Here is a 14,848-nt window from a genome sequence, read left to right as displayed (position 1 = left end):
AATATTCCATTGTATACATAAACCACATCTTCTTTATCCATTCATCTTTCGATGGACACCGAGGCTCCTTCCACAGTTTGGCTATTGTGGACATTGCTGCTATAAACATCGGGGTGCAGGTGTCCCGGTGTTTCACTGCATCTGTATCTTTGGGGTAAATCCCCAGCAGTGCAATTGCTGGGTCGTAGGGCAGATCTATTTTTAACTATTTGAGGAATCTCCATCTATTTAATGGGTAGTTGAGCTGGTCTTTAAGGCTATTTCACATTCTTGAAGTCTATAATTGTTTTCACAAATACTTCTTAGGCTCTTGGCTATACTATTAAATAGCCCAACATGTGTACAAATAGATTGATAGATAAGCAGGACACAGAAAGCTTTGAAGGCCCTGATCACCAAACAGAAACAATATTTTGCTACTCTGTAATATACTGCTAAAAGAAAGGTTTGGGTACAATAAGATTAATGGATTGGTCCCTGCGTGTTGCTGAGCACGGAACTCAGATTTTCCTCACAGTTCATTATAGAAGTGCAGATTCACATGGATGTAGGTGTTCAGCTCCAAGAATAAAAAGTTAGACAAAAAAAAATCTGTTTTGGGATAAGAAATATGTGACTCATACTCTTTATCATCTATTTATTGATATTATTTATGTGTTCCATAAGATGCCTCACCATGGCATTAAAAGTAGTAACTTTTCCCAAACTAAACAATAATCATGAGCAATTCCCCCAAAAAGTATGGGTCTCAGAGTTGGTTTGGTGTAGGTAGAGAATATTTAAAATCTTAGTGTAAACCTCTTAGCAAAAGTAAGAGTATTTATTTGCTCTTAAAAACATTTGTATTTGCATAATTTTGTCTAACATACAGCTGATTGGTCTCTGATGACAAAATAATTATGAAAACACCAGGAATTGACAAGTGAATTAGATTGCTTGCCGTAATCAATATTACTACACTTTGAAAATAGAATGTGGGGTGAGGGAGCAGAGCAGGAAATTTAGAATCTCTGTAAACATATTTTTTTCAGTCAATCACTATTGATAAAAGTCAATTTTGGGAACGCCTGGGTGGCTCAGTGGTTGAGCATCTGCCTTGGGCTCAGAACGTGATCCCAGTCCCAGGATTGAGTCCCACATCGGGCTGCCCGTGAGGAGCCTGCTTCTCCCTGTCTGTGTCTCTGCCTCTCTCTTTATGTCTTAAATAAATAAATAAATAAATAAATAAATAAATAAATAAATTCTTTTTAAAAAGTCAATTTTGGATTACCTTAAAAATAAAAAATTAGTAGGATGCAATTTTGTAAAACTTGACATTAAATATTTTATTAACTCTCTAGATAAAGATAACTTTAAGGAAAGATACCAGTGATGGAACACTTTCTATAATGTAATAATTATATTGTATGCAATCATTGGTTTGTAGGTCTTTCTTCTCTACTAAATAGAGCTCCTTGAAGGAAAGAAGCTTGTCTTTGTATCCACAGGTCCTACACAGAATGCAACTCAAATGTTTATGCAGTTGACTAATTTACTTACTTAGACCTTATATTATTAAGGAGCATATATTCAAATGAGGGTTTATATTAGAATCACTTTTGAAGCTTTTTATAAAACAGATGATTAGGAACCATACACAGATCTACATATGTTTTTAGAACTCTGCCAACTGATATGCCTTTCCATAATATGATGAGTGTATAGAGCACCACCAAAGTCAGAAACAAGGCAAGGATGTCTATTAACTCCACTCCTATTAATCTTGGAGCAGAGGTATTAATAAATTCAATCATATAATAGAGAATAAGCAGAAGTATAAGAATTGAAAGAGTAAACCTATATCCAATGATAATGATACATTGGTTTACCTAGAACACAGAAGAGAATCATTTCTAACACAAACAAGAAAAAAAATTCAATAAGATAGCAGATATTAAATTAATATATAAAAACCAATAGCTTTCACAAATAGAAAAATAACCATTTAAAATCTATAATTGAGGGCACCTGGGTGGTTCAGTCAGTTAAACTGACTCTGAGTTTCAGCTTATGTCATGATCTCAGGATGTGGGATGGAGGCCCCATCTTCAGCACGGAGTCTGCCTGAGGTTCTCTGCCTTTTCCTTTCCCTCCCCGTCTGCCAGGTACACTTTTTCTCTTTTTAAAAAATTTTTTTAAAGATTTTATTTATTCATGAGACACAGAGAGAGAGAGAGAGAGAGAGAGAGGGGCAGAGACACAGGCAGAGAGAAAAGCAGGCTCCATGCAGGCCTGATGCAGGATTCGATCCTGGAACTCCAGGATCCCGCGCCGGGCCAGAGACGGATGCTCAACTGCTGAGCCACGCAGGCATCCCCACACACTCTTCCTCTCTCTCTCAAATTTAAAATAAATAAATTAATTAATTAAATACATAAATACATAAATAAATAAAATCTTTTAAAATATCAATAATTAAAGAAAAAATATAATAAGAACAGGAAGATACTTAAGAACAATCTTTTTTTAAAAAAAAGATTTTATTTGTTTATTCATGAGAGAGACACACACACACACAGAGGCAGAGACACAGGCAGAGAGAGAAGCAGGCTTCATGCAGGAAGCCCGACGTGGGACTCAATCCCGGGTCTCCAGGATCACACCCTGGGCCAAAGGCAGGGGCTAAACCGCTGAGTCACCAAGAGATCCCCAACTTAAGAACAATCTTAAAAGAAGATATACTAAACCTATATAAGGAAATTCAGAAAGTAGACCTGAAGAAATGGAAAGATATCCCTCATTTTTGGATAAAACCACTCAATATCATAAAGATGTAAATTCTCTCCAAATTAATATATAAATTTAATGTGATCCCTATTAAAATTATTAATAAAAATACCCCAAAGTAGTTTCATTTATTTTGGTTTTGATGAAAATAGGTTAGTTTTAAAGTTCACCTCATAAGATAAGCATGCAAGAATAGCTAGGAAAACTCTATAAAAAAAAAAATCTAATGAGTGAGGACTTATACCTCCCTCTATATATTGTTTATGCTGTGATGTCATGTGGGTTCCTTGTGCTGCCTGTCATCTTTATTATTACTGTATGATTGACTCTCCTGAAATAATGACTCTGTTAGAACCCAGCCCAGTGCTTCTTTCAACACTTTGTATTTTGGACTACCAGCCTGGCTTCCTCAGCTTCTTGCCTGGCAAAGAAGTTACTCTTCTTAGGGAACCTATTCCGATGCAATCCTGTCTTCCATCTTCTTGGTCCTTGTTTTGTTTTGTTTTGTTTTGTTTTGTTTTCTAAGGATTTTATTTATTTATTCATGAGAGACACAGAGGTATAGACAGAGGGAGAAGCAGTCTCCCTGTGGGAAGCCCAGCACGGGACTCCATCCCAGGACTCCGAGATCAGGACTTGAGCCAAAGGCAGATGCTCAACCACTGAACCACCCAGACATCCCAGTCCTTGTTGATATATAGCTAAACTCATGGTATTTACCCCTGAATCACCAAATTGCTTTTCACTGTGCTGCAGTTTAAATAACAGTGCTTACCTGTATCAGTTCTCTTTCTGGAAATGGCATGCAAGCATGCATTATACTTCTTTGACCACCTTTTGGTTAGGTGGCACTATTTTAGGTCGAGTTCCTCGGATGTAGTCTCTAAGACAAAAACTTGTATGCAAGTGATATATTAAGAAAATATTCTCCGGGGAGACTGGTATTGAAACAGAGTAAATGAAACAAAGAATACAATAAAGCTAAGTAAGAGTGTAAGTTCAGGCCAAAGTCTCACAGCAGATAGGCTTGAGCATGATCCCACAGGAGAATTCTGGAGGGTAGGTGATGACTCTGAGTTGTCCTAAGCTGAGGAAAGGGAAACTGAGTTTTTATTTTTGCACAGGTGGGCCATTAATCAACAGCCACTTCAGACTTCATCCATGTGAATGCTAAGCATTTCTAACTCTGCAAAGGAGTTTCAGTAGCCCAAAGGCAAGTGGCCGAAGACAAGACACAGGTACTAGCCATGGAATGCCCATAGACTGGACATTCAAGGAGTTAAGCTAGGGATAGGCATTGTCTCTCTCAGGTGCTGAGTGATTTTTGGAAGGAAATTACTATCACAGGTGAATTTAATTTCCAGTGTGCGATCCACCAGCATTTTCTTCTCCTGTCTTGACAACCTAGAACTCGCTTGGAAACCTCAGCAACCTGCTTTGGAAAATCCACCATCCAGGATGGTGGAGCTTTGTTAGCCTGTATTCTTCAGTTATTGGGGGAGGGTCTCCTTTAGATTCGTGTTGGACATTTATATTAAAATAGGAAACTTAGGCTGCATTTGTTATTATGGTAGATCCTCTCCCGTCCTAATACATGTATCATTTCTGCATTCTTTCTTCACAATTATTTGTTGAGCAAATGCCACGCGTGAGGCATGTGCTACAGAGTAGAAAGACAGCGAAGCATTTTTTTCCCAGAGGGCCTACTTTCCAATAGAGTATAGTCTATGCCATAATAGAGAGGCTGTGGGATCCAGAGTGTTATCTTAACAATGAACAGGAAACTCCAAATCAGTGAGACAGGGAAGACTTCTTAGAGGAGATTACATATAAATTACCAAAATGAGGAGAAGATAGCTAGAAAATAAAGGGGCTAGGGAAGAAAGGTCATCTCATGCAGTGAGAGCATAAGATGTAAAGCTCAGATTCATGAGGAATAGGATACAGCAATGACTCCCTAAGTATAACAATATACAAATTAGTATTTTAACAATCTGTTTGTTGTAGCTTGGCCTATCAGATTGAAGCATAGACTAATTACTTGATACAAAGTCGATTCAAACAATAAGTTGGTTGATAACCTAAGGCAAATTATTATTTTACCTCACTGTGTCCTGTTTATCCTACCATGAAAGGTGAGTGTACTGACCTGCTTCATGGGGATATTGTTTAATCAATATTTAAAGTTTCCTTGAGAATATCAAGCCCTTCTCAAACTTGAAGAACTAGTGCAACTTCTTTGGGATCTGTGTTGATGAAAGGCAACATGATTTTTTTTTTTGAGAGAGAGAGAGAGAAAGGGAGAAAGAGAGAGAACACACACAAGCAGGGGGAGGGGCAGAGGGAGAAGCAAACTACCACTGAGCAGGGAGCTTGACATGTAGCTGGATCCCAGGACCCTGAGATCATGACCTGAGCTGAAATCAAGAATTGGAAGCTCAACAGAAGCTCAACCTACTGTGCTGCTCAGGCACCCTGACAACACGATTTTTCAAACTTCAGACAGAATAAATGTAAAGAAAGTCATTGTTGGCTCCCTTTTACAAATACTAAAGGACTTTCTATCACTGTGTCTTTAATGATCTCAGACTAAAGAAAATGGTATGATCACTCTATGACAAAGCTGAAACAATTCCTAACAGACGAGAAATTTTTCCAAGTGACCATGACTGGAGAAGGGGCTTCTAGGGAATAAGTACTCAGATGGCCCATTTTTTAAATTTAAATGCAAATGGTGATGTGGACGACAGCTAACATCTAATAAGCAAATGCTCTGATCCGGAACTGTTTGAAGTGCTTTTCCATGTATTACCTTTTAAAATTCTCTAGACAACTCTATTCCATAGGTTTATTAACTTGTCAAACAGATAAGAAGATATAGGCACAGAATTTACTATCGTGGCCAAAGCCACTCAGTAACTTTGGTGGCTCGTGGGTCGAGCAGTATTCTTGAGTACTCACGTGCCTCTGACCTCTGTTTCTGTATATCTTATGATGGCCACAATTTCCCTTTAAGTCTCATGGGTAGCATAATGCCTTTAAGGTACCATTATATTTGGGTCAAAACTTTTGTATGTGTGACTGAATTAATAAAAATTAGTTATTTTAGAAGACAAACTATATGGAAAAATTAATCTTAATTCACCTTTTTTCTGACCCCTTTTATTGACAGTACTTGGTTGCCCCATCTATTTTCCAATTCAGCTTCTACCAGTTTCATGGGAGATTTCTGATTTATTTCTAAGGAACAACTGTGGATATGCAATTTTTGGTGCACTGCTCCTGAAACTTTTGTCCATATTTGATGCCACTTTTCAGAATTCAGGTAGAATTGAAAACTGCTGTAGGCCCATTTTATTGACCAGACCAGGTTTCTTTTTTTGCCCATGGTGGGATATGACATTAAGCAATGCACACCAAAATAATCCCCTAGAAAAATGTGTTATGTTTTCTCTCTTTTTCTTTTAAATATTTATTTATTTATTTATTTATTTATTTATTTATTTATTTATTTATTTTAGGGGGAGGGAGGGACAGAGGGAGAAGGAGAGAAAGAATCCTAAGCAGAATCTCCTGGAGTCTGGATGTAGGGCTTGATGTAGGGCTTGATCCCACAACCCCATGAGATCATGACCTGAGCCAAAATCTCAAGTTAGACACTTAACCAACTGGGCCACCCAGGAGCCCCACTATGTTTTCTTTTCTAAACACCTGAAACATGCACATTCATGTAGCATATTTTCAGTATTCTCAAACATATTAGTAAATAGAAATGATCTGATCCACATATTGATTAAGCAATGTTGACAATGATTAAAGTTCCCCCTTATATTCTGAGAGCACCATTCAGACTACAGTATTACATTAAAAAGCAGAGTGCCTGGGTGGCTCAGTCGATTAAGTGTCTGACTTTGGCTCAGATCGTGATCTCCGGGTCCTGTGGTCACACCCCATGTCAGGCTCCCCACTCAGTGGGGAGTCTGCTTGTCCCTATCCCTCTGCCTCTACCCCTCTTCCTGCTTTGACCTCTCTTTCTCTCAAATAAATAAATAAAATCTTTTAAAAAATTAACAAGCTAATCTAGACCAAAATTCAAGTACATTATAGTTGGTGGTGTGTGAGAAGTGTAATTATTAGATCAAAGTGAAAAGATACAAATGTGAAAGCAGAGTCGTGTGTCCATTTCTCAAGTGGGCATGTCCTATTATTTTTATTTGCATAGAATAGTAGTCTGGCTTTTATTTTTTTAGGATTTTTTTTTAAGACTTAAAAAATTTTATTTATTAGAGAGAGAGTGCTAGAGGGAGAAGCAGATTTCCCACTGAGCAGAGAGCCTGACACAGGGCTTGATCCCTGGACCTTGAGATCACAACCGGAGCCAAAGGTAGCCACTTAACCAACCAGGCACCCCACTGGTCAGGATTTTAGTAGTCAAGTGATAGACTCACTTATCAGACGGTAATAAAAACAATAGTTAATGTTTACTGAGCACTTATCATGTGCCCAGCACCATGTTAATCATTTGACTTACATTATCTCTTCTGATATTCCCTCAAATATGTGTGTCTCACATATATACTGTATATGCTAATTCATACAGTAGCTGATAGATGGTAGAATGTATATGTATATATTAAAATTCTTCTACTCACCCTACAGTGACAACCAGTTTTCCCATTTCTCACTTACTTCCTATAGAAAATACCCATTGTTTTCTAGTATACTTACTACTTCTAGTGAGTTCTGTAGAAAAAAATTACAGCCTGCTATTGAGCAGATGCTGACAAGAATCAAAAATTACAAGAGTGAATAATTAAGAGGGTGTAGAGTGGGAAGGATGGGGTCCGGGACTCCACATCTTTATCAGCTCAGATATCAGTTATCTTTCTCAGTTCAGAGCAGCCAGCCAGAAGACAGTATTAAATTGGAAGAGACATGACTGGCAGTAGAAAGAGGGGAGAAAAAGAAAGAGACTTAACTTTGGATTAGAATACTAAAATGAGCTAAAGACGGATACCTATTTCCATTTCACACAAAGGGGAACTTGAAAGGTCAAAAAACCCACACGAGATCTACCATACAGGCAATAGAGCCTGAAATCAAATCTGAGTCTGATTCCAAATCCTTTCTACTATTTTGCTATTTACAGCAGTGCTACCCCACCCACAGTACTTTTCTATTGCAATAATCTGAAGTGAGCTGATTTTCCTAGCCCCTTCTCAAAGCAACCTAATTCTAGGTTTTCTTATATCTTTTGAGATTCATAGTGTGCACTGGAAGCAAAAAAAAGAGTTAAGGGAAAGGTCGAAGCATAGGAGCAGTAAAACCTAGTGAATTTGTCCATGGATTCTGGAGCCTAATCTTTTGGGATTCAAATTCCAGGTTTACTACTTATTGCCTGCATTCCCTTGGGCACATTACTTAGGTGTTTTGTTTCGTGCATCTGCAAAATGGGGACAATGATAGCACCTAATTCATAGAGTTGGTTTTTTTTTTTTAAAACATGAAGTAATAACTACTACAAAGCATATAGAACAATGCCTTTCACACAGCAATTCATGTTGTAAGACATTTTGATATAACAGGCAAGACACTAATATTATGGTTGGACATAGAGTAGAAACCAAGAGGACAATGAAGATCAAAATCTAGTGTAGACAAAAAATGACTTAGTAAAAATGGGAAAGAAGTAAAAGAAGAGAGAAGGTACACAGGGACTTGTAGGGAAGTTAGACACAAGGAATAAGGTGCAAATGTCAAATCATGAGAAGCTAAAGAATAGTTTAACCATACAGACATTGCTAGAGAGTGAAGAGGAAACTTATTTTGCTTCCTTTCTGGCTGATTGTAGAAGCAGAAAGTCAAGAGCTTCCTAGGGGGAGCTGTAAGGGAGGCAAAGACTCAGGGAGAGCCTAGAGGAGCAGGAAGGAAGCTGTGACAAATCAACAGGATTAAACACACATTTAACTACAGGGGACGGGTCACAGAGGTCACAAAGAGGATGATAGAAATGAGGGGAAACGGTTTATTGAAACAGAACTTTGGGGGCGCCTGTGTGGCTCAGGTGGTCAAACATCTGCCTTTGACTCAAGTCATGATCCTAGGGTCCTGGGACAGACAGGACAGCCCTGCATGTAGGGGTCTCTGGTCAGTGGTGAGCCTGCTTCTCCTTTTGCCGATTCCCCTGCTTTTGTGCTTTCTAATACATACATACATACATACGTACATACATACATACATACATATATAAATAAAATCTTTTTTAAAAACCACAGAATTTTGTGGAACAAGTTAAAGACAATAAATTTGTGCCATGAAAGTGGGCGGGGAGAACAAGAATGAGGAAGTATGGACTAGGAGAAAGAAGTAGGACATTCTGTGAAGCAGAAAAGAGTCAACAACTTATTTTCCATGCACCAAGAGACTGAAAGATAACCAGGTACATGGTAGGGGTTAAAGAATGAGTACAGTCCAGTGATAAACATACAGTCATAGGTGAAGTACAGGTGAAGAGTTAGAAGTAGCTTATTCCTAAACCCTTATCTCATAGATGCTTTCTGGCTCTCTCTGACCTAGAAAATCCACACTCACAATATGTGGGTACACACAGAGTTAAGGCTACATCCATGCTGCACATGAGTGGCTAGGCAGGAGAAATCCTTTTCACACTTGTGGGTAAGTATAAATTTGGGGTGAGAATGGGTTGTTCACAATTTATTTAGCTAGGTGGGTTCTTTTATGGCTGGCTAATCTATTAACTTCAGGGTTTCTGACAAGAGTATGATTTTAGACCAGCCTAGTTTAAGGAAGTGAAAACATTAACTTTCCAGTCCTTAGAACAATTAACTGACATATTTAAATTTGAAGAGTTGATCCAGATTTTTCTTTTTTTTAAAGCTTTGTTTATTTAAGTAACCCAACCTGGAGCTTGAACTCATGACCCGGAGATCAAGAATCACATGCTTTTATGACTGGGCCAGCCGTATACCCCAGATGACTAGATTTTGATAAGTGATCCTGTATACATGCCGTAGAAGTCTTTGGCGCCCAGTGTGGCTGTCAGTGAACTAGGTTAACAAATAGCTTATGAATGGAAGAGTTGGACTGAATAAACTGTTGCTCCAGAAAGTTACAACATGAGACATTCTATTTTTTTTAGGTAGGCTCCACATCCAACATGGGGCTTAAACTTACAACCCCAAGATCAAGAGTCACATGCACCACTGACTAAGCCAGCCAGGTACCCTAATATATTTTAAACTGTTTCAGGAGTACTTACATGTGTTAATATATTAAATATATTTTCCCCAAAACTCATTTAAAAAATAGAGAGCCAATAAATATCAACATACTTATCTTCTAGTAGTCTTGCATTTTCCTTAAAAAATATTATCCTTTTCTTCTTTGGCAAAATTTCCAAATCTAAACAGACATTAACTTTCAGAAGTAAAGGAATCTGTCTTCTTTTTAAAAAGTCTCAGACTGATATACAGATTTTCATATTTTGAACTGAATTAAAATATCAACTCTAGGTGGCAGCTTACTCCATCACTTACTTAGGTTCATTTAACAAGCAGTAGATTCATTCACAGTTTTTCCATGAATGTATAATTTTGTGTAGAAATTAGTCCCTGGCTCACAGTAGCTGTTAAAAATAGATTTGATTTTAGGAATAAAATCATGGCTTGAGATGCAGGTTTTCCTTAGAGCTTGTCATTCTTGGTTCATTAAGTTGATGGGATGAAGCAAAAAAGAATAAAGCTGAATGTTTCAACCAATTTTTTCTTTGAGGAATATAATCCTCAAATCATGGCAACGGTTCTATGTCAAGGTTGTGTTTTATCATGTAGAATAGGATTTAGTATGAACAGTTTTTTCCTGAATATACTAATTTTCAGAAATTTCAAGGATGTCCAAGACTATTTCTGAGATTGCTTAATGATATTGATTTAGTTGAAGGAAAAATATCCTATAAAAAAGGAAAATGACTCATATCTGTGTTTTTTTGCATCTCATTGACGGAAATAGCCAGAGCTAGAGTTTAATTAGGTTGTCAAGGACCAAAATACTCAGGCTGACTGATGAAAGACAATCCTTTCCTCAACCCACTCACAAAACACACATCTGTATGAGGTGTTTTGTGCTTTTTAAAATATTTGTAAGGGCCCTAACATGGGACGTACGGAATAACTCTAGGCCCTTACCACCCATAACTTGCAACACTTCGCAGTTCTTTCATTTTTAGCCTCGGCAGGAGAAAAATGAATAAGGATCTAAACCTTATCCTGAAAATAGGTTTTCTTTAAAATGAGGATGATACCTGCTTTTCTGTGTCATTGTGAACATGAAATAAGATTGTTTATACACAGTGACCTGCACTTCACATTCCATATGTATATATTAGTTATTCTTGTTCTTACTATTCTTATTTTTTGAAGTTTATTTATTTTTAGTAATCTCTACACCCAACATGGGGCTCAAACTCATGACCCTGAGATCAAGCCCATGCTTTTCCCACTGAGCCAGTCAGGCACCCTTTTACAATTATTATTATTATTATTATTATTATTATTATTGCTAAATGGTATCAACTAGAATCTCAAAGAGACAAACCCATAATGAGATTTTATGTAGGTCTTTGGCTGCCCTGGGCCTAGCCCTATCTCCATACTCTTCTATATGTAAAAGGAACACAAAAAAGTCATATGGCATGGGTGTAGGGAGTGAGGATATTAGTCATTGAAGTGAGAAAATGAACAATTTCCAAAATATGCCTAATTGTTTATAAAGATGAATATAAAATTCTATTTGGCAAGACTTGGAATGGTTTCTGCATTTCTTCTTGAGATATATATATATATGTGCAAGTGTATATATGTATAGATATATATACACACACACATATATATACACATATATATGTATATATATGCATATATATTTATAATATGTGTGGATGGAGAGAGAGGTATGCATTGTAATGTCATCACCATCTGCACTCTCATTTTATTGAATGATATTCTTCCTAAAACTTGTGTTTATCACTATCACTTTCGTCCCATTGAATAGAACTTATTAGTATCTATACTGAGCTACCTGGATAGCTGAGAAATTCAGTTCTTACTCAGAGTGACCATTGTTCAGTTCAAAAACAGGAGGTCCATTAAAAATCAAAAGTAAAAGCGATATTATTTCACTAAAAAATCTCCAAGAATGTTATGGATTTTTTTTAAAGTTTCGTTTATTTATTCATCAGAGGCACAGAAAGAGAGGCAGAGACATAGGCAGAGGGAGAAGCAGGTTCCTTCCTTGCAGGGAGCCCAATGCAGGACTCCGTCCCTGGACCCCGGATCATGCTCTGAGCCAAAGGCAGATGCCCACCGCTGAACCACCCAGGTATCCTGTTATGGATTATTATACCATATTTGGCCAATCTGGGCCAATGTTATTCTAATAAGTTAGACTTGTATGCATTATAAAAATTAAAAAAAAGTCATAAACTCCTTCTGGAGTAGGAACTGTAAAAGCACTGCTGGGAATTTGACACACAACAAATTCCGTAACTGCCACATTTTCCTAAGGTGTTTGTGAGGTTTACTGAAGCTAGTTTACAAGATCCTCTTCAGCCCTTGTAGTTGTCAGCGCTAAACCGCTGAGCCACCCAAGCTGCCCATAAACTTGTTTTTTAATCAAGAAAGAAGTCAGTTTACATTTGAGAAAAAAAATTTGTTAAGCATAGATTCATAATTTGGGAGCAATCAAGTGTTTCTTTTTGAAAAAAAAAAAAAAAAAGGCAATTGACTATGTACTCAGATGAGTCCATTGCTGCAGAGTGGTAAAAAGTAGATAAATTAGGCCTTTAGGTTTTAAATGAACTGCCATCACATGCAGAGACATTTCTGGAACTCAGGCAGCAGCTTGGTATTCAAAACTCTGGGCAGTGGACCTTGGTTTACAAAGCTGAGAAAAATAAAGCCCCCAAGATATAAGTGAGTACCTAAGCACCCACAAAACTGTTAACTAAACACATTATAATCTTGTAATCTTTGAATATCCTTTGATCATTAAAATTTTCAGTCAATTTTTTTTCACAGAGATTAGGTAAAATGTTTTGTTTTGTTTTGTTTTTATGAATGAGCCATATTACATTTAGGGTAGAATATCAATTCAAAATTATTTTGACTGATCTCATTTTTTCTTCACATGGCCCTCTTCGATTGGCTTAGAGCTTCTTTCTACCATCCTACTGAGGTTCTGTTTTTGTACCCAGAAGCAGAATGCCTCACCTTAAGGAAGAATCTTTGCTACAAGTTGCACAGATAGAGCTGGATTTAAATGATCACTGTCTCATGAGGAAGTGATAGGAGAAACAGAAACCTCTTTCTCAAAGCACAAGAAATGGAACTTATTTTTTAAAAAAATCATTGTCAGAAAGTTACCAAATCAAGTTTGGACTCCAGGGCCCATTTCAATGTTCTTGATTGTCTAAATTGCATCACAGCAGACTCTGGTATATGAAGAGAAAATGAACACTTTTCCCTGTTGTCCAAAGTACCAAACTCAAGGATGTTAGCTATCAGACAAAAACCCCAAGCTCTAAAGCAACGCCTCCTGAGTGTGTCATATGCTTAGTTTTGTCCAGATTTATGTCATGTGCTACCATTTAGAAAATCCAGGTACTGCATAGAGCTAAGTTTTGTGAGGAATTTACCACTTAATAGCCAGTGTTCTGCATGGCCAACTCTTAATTTTTAAAACCTATTTAACTTTCAGTATCACTAAACTTTAATACTGTAGTATTAGTCAGGCTTATGGGAATTGCAAAAAAAAAAAAAAGGAAATCTAGTTTTCTTTCTCTTGTTTCCTTGGAAACAGGCAAAAATTTGAAATAAAAAGCTTCCCAATTCCCTTTAGTGTCTTTTTTTTTTCACTCTCTCCTCTTGGTCCACTCAGGTTCATGGTATCTTCTTCCTGTCCTAAGTTCCCCTTATAGGACTCCCTCTGAGACCCACTCCACCACTCTGTTCTCCAGGGTATCACTGTTCCCAATTATCTGGTTCCCCTCCCCAAGTCCAGAATCATATTTCTTCCCCCACAGCCCTCCTTTAGGTATTATGAGAAAAGCAATCTGTTTGTCTCTCCACAGCCTTCCTTTAGGTATTATAAGGAAAGAATTTGTTTGACTCTTGTGTTACCAAGTTTCTCTAGTCTCAAGTTATTTACATTATTAACAGAAGATGTTTGTTACCTAATTAGAATAGCTAATTGGAAAAATTTCATTTAGGACAACAAAGTGAAATATATATAGTTCCGAGTATAAAATGAAGGAGGAGTTAAACTGAATGACTTCTAATGCACCCTTTAACCCTGATGTACTTTAATTTTATGAGCAAATAAGCATTATATAAGGAAAAGAACTTTTTGGCCACAGGCCCTTTTCCTCCCACAGCTAGTCTATCCCAGGCTTAGTTCAGCTGCGCTCCTGAGGACCAATTTGGACTTTAGGCTGGAAGCATGTAAGAAGTGCTAGACTGTCATTTGTCCAATGGAAATATAACATGAGTCACATATGTAATTTTAAATGTTCTAGTAGCTACATTGTAAAAGGTAAAACAAAAAGCAGAATTATATTTATTAGTATATAATTTAACACTATGTACCCCAAATATTAGCATTCTGACATGTAATCAATATAAAAATTATTAATGAATATTTTAATAATATTAATAATAATGATGAATTATTATTTTCATAGTAAGTCTTTGAAATCCAGTGTGTGTTTTATACTTATAGCACATCTCAACTCAGACTGGTGACATTTCAGGTGTTTTCTAGCCACATGTAGCTACTGACTACCATCTTGGAAAGTGTAGTTCCAGACCTCAAATCTCCACCTTGGCTGCACATTCAAATCATCGAGGGACCTTTTAGAAGCCTTGGTATCTAAGCCAAACCCCAGACTCATCAAAGTAGAATCTATTGGGGTAGAGCTTGGCCTTGGGATTTTTTAAACTACCAGGTGATTACAATGGGCAGCTAAGGTTACGAACACTCTAGTGTTTCTCAATGTTGGTTTAGGACA

At 37.2% G+C, this 14,848-nt stretch overlaps 1 protein-coding gene across 1 annotated transcript in view; it reads left to right on the top strand.

The window, feature by feature from the left end:
• The first annotated feature begins 3,745 nt into the window (after positions 1-3,745).
• Positions 3,746-14,848, top strand: part of HDAC9 (histone deacetylase 9) — a 1,013,161-nt gene continuing 1,002,058 nt past the window's right edge. The window contains exons 1-5 of the mRNA XM_077856623.1: positions 3,746-4,004; positions 5,939-6,091; positions 9,343-9,441; positions 9,926-10,006; positions 12,023-12,162. The gene's annotated coding sequence lies outside the window, so the exon portion shown is untranslated. The remainder of the gene's footprint in view (positions 4,005-5,938; positions 6,092-9,342; positions 9,442-9,925; positions 10,007-12,022; positions 12,163-14,848) is intronic.

This window comes from Canis aureus, chromosome 18 (assembly GCF_053574225.1).
Source record: "Canis aureus isolate CA01 chromosome 18, VMU_Caureus_v.1.0, whole genome shotgun sequence".
NCBI classification, from domain to species: domain Eukaryota; kingdom Metazoa; phylum Chordata; class Mammalia; order Carnivora; family Canidae; genus Canis; species Canis aureus.
The sequence above is the reverse complement of the archived record's forward strand: the minus strand, read 5'-3'. Positions and strand labels throughout refer to the sequence as shown.